This window comes from Anopheles moucheti, assembly GCF_943734755.1.
Source record: "Anopheles moucheti chromosome X unlocalized genomic scaffold, idAnoMoucSN_F20_07 X_unloc_20, whole genome shotgun sequence".
Classification (NCBI taxonomy): domain Eukaryota; kingdom Metazoa; phylum Arthropoda; class Insecta; order Diptera; family Culicidae; genus Anopheles; species Anopheles moucheti.
The window spans coordinates 72,501-75,197 of record NW_026453527.1 but is presented as its reverse complement, the minus strand read 5'-3'; positions in this window follow the sequence as shown (position 1 = coordinate 75,197).

Below are 2,697 nucleotides of genomic sequence, written 5' to 3'. Positions count from 1 at the left end.
TCAGGGGAGTCTAAAATTGATGTTTTGAGTCACCGTGAAAAAAAAATTTTTTTGACCCGAGCTTGTGTCGGCGACCCAAAATCGACGCACTTGGGAAAAATGTTCTAGCAGGGGCCCTCCCATACAAAATTTTTTTCTTCTCAAAAATGATTTTCGTTTCACTTTTCATACTCAGGGGAGTCTAAAATTGATGTTTTGAGTCACCGTGAAAAAAAAATTTTTTTAACCCGAGCTTGTGTCGGCGACCCAAAATCGACGCACTTGGGAAATATGTTCTAGCAGGGGCCCTCCCATACAAAAATTTTTTCTTCTCAAAAATGATTTTCGTTTCACTTTTCATACTCAGGGGAGTCTAAAATTGATGTTTTGAGTCACCGAGAAAAAAAAATTTTTTTGACCCGAGCTTGTGTCGGCGACCCAAAAATCGACGCACTTGGGAAATATGTTCTAGCAGGGGCCCTCCCATACAAAAATTTTTTCTTCTCAAAAATGATTTTCGTTTCACTTTTCATACTCAGGGGAGTCTAAAATTGATGTTTTGAGTCACCGTGAAAAAAAAATTTTTTTGACCCGAGCTTGTGTCGGCGACCCAAAATCGACGCACTTGGGAAATATGTTCTAGCAGGGGCCCTCCCATACAAAATTTTTTTCTTCTCAAAAATGATTTTCGTTTCACTTTTCATACTCAGGGGAGTCTAAAATTGATGTTTTGAGTCACCGAGAAAAAAAAATTTTTTTGACCCGAGCTTGTGTCGGCGACCCAAAAATCGACGCACTTGGGAAATATGTTCTAGCAGGGGCCCTCCCATACAAAATTTTTTTCTTCTCAAAAATGATTTTCGTTTCACTTTTCATACTCAGGGGAGTCTAAAATTGATGTTTTGAGTCACCGTGAAAAAAAAATTTTTTTGACCCGAGCTTGTGTCGGCGACCCAAAATCGACGCACTTGGGAAAAATGTTCTAGCAGGGGCCCTCCCATACAAAAATTTTTTCTTCTCAAAAATGATTTTCGTTTCACTTTTCATACTCAGGGGAGTCTAAAATTGATGTTTTGAGTCACCGTGAAAAAAAAATTTTTTTGACCCGAGCTTGTGTCGGCGACCCAAAATCGACGCACTTGGGAAATATGTTCTAGCAGGGGCCCTCCCATACAAAAATTTTTTCTTCTCAAAAATGATTTTCGTTTCACTTTTCATACTCAGGGGAGTCTAAAATTGATGTTTTGAGTCACCGTGAAAAAAAAATTTTTTTGACCCGAGCTTGTGTCGGCGACCCAAAATCGACGCACTTGGGAAATATGTTCTAGCAGGGGCCCTCCCATACAAAAATTTTTTCTTCTCAAAAATGATTTTCGTTTCACTTTTCATACTCAGGGGAGTCTAAAATTGATGTTTTGAGTCACCGTGAAAAAAAAATTTTTTTGACCCGAGCTTGTGTCGGCGACCCAAAATCGACGCACTTGGGAAAAATGTTCTAGCAGGGGCCCTCCCATACAAAAATTTTTTCTTCTCAAAAATGATTTTCGTTTCACTTTTCATACTCAGGGGAGTCTAAAATTGATGTTTTGAGTCACCGTGAAAAAAAAATTTTTTTGACCCGAGCTTGTGTCGGCGACCCAAAATCGACGCACTTGGGAAATATGTTCTAGCAGGGGCCCTCCCATACAAAAATTTTTTCTTCTCAAAAATGATTTTCGTTTCACTTTTCATACTCAGGGGAGTCTAAAATTGATGTTTTGAGTCACCGTGAAAAAAAAATTTTTTTGACCCGAGCTTGTGTCGGCGACCCAAAATCGACGCACTTGGGAAATATGTTCTAGCAGGGGCCCTCCCATACAAAAATTTTTTCTTCTCAAAAATGATTTTCGTTTCACTTTTCATACTCAGGGGAGTCTAAAATTGATGTTTTGAGTCACCGTGAAAAAAAATTTTTTTTGACCCGAGCTTGTGTCGGCGACCCAAAATCGACGCACTTGAGAAAAATGTTCTAGCAGGGGCCCTCCCATACAAAAATTTTTTCTTCTCAAAAATGATTTTCGTTTCACTTTTCATACTCAGAGGAGTCTAAAATTGATGTTTTGAGTCACCGAGAAAAAAAAATTTTTTTGACCCGAGCTTGTGTCGGCGACCCAAAATCGACGCACTTGGGAAATATGTTCTAGCAGGGGCCCTCCCATACAAAAATTTTTTCTTCTCAAAAATGATTTTCGTTTCACTTTTCATACTCAGGGGAGTCTAAAATTGATGTTTTGAGTCACCGAGAAAAAAAAATTTTTTTGACCCGAGCTTGTGTCGGCGACCCAAAATCGACGCACTTGGGAAAAATGTTCTAGCAGGGGCCCTCCCATACAAAAATTTTTTTTTGACTCACCGGGTAAAATGGTCGCACTTGGTAAAAATGTTCTAGCAGGGGCCCTCCCATACAAAAATTTTTTCTTCTCAAAAATGATTTTCGTTTCACTTTTCATACTCAGGGGAGTCTAAAATTGATGTTTTGAGTCACCGTGAAAAAAAAATTTTTTTGACCCGAGCTTGTGTCGGCGACCCAAAATCGACGCACTTGGGAAAAATGTTCTAGCAGGGGCCCTCCCATACAAAAATTTTTTTTTGACTCACCGGGTAAAATGGTCGCACTTGGTAAAAATGTTCTAGCAGGGGCCCTCCCATACAAAATTTTTTTCTTTTCAAAAATGATTT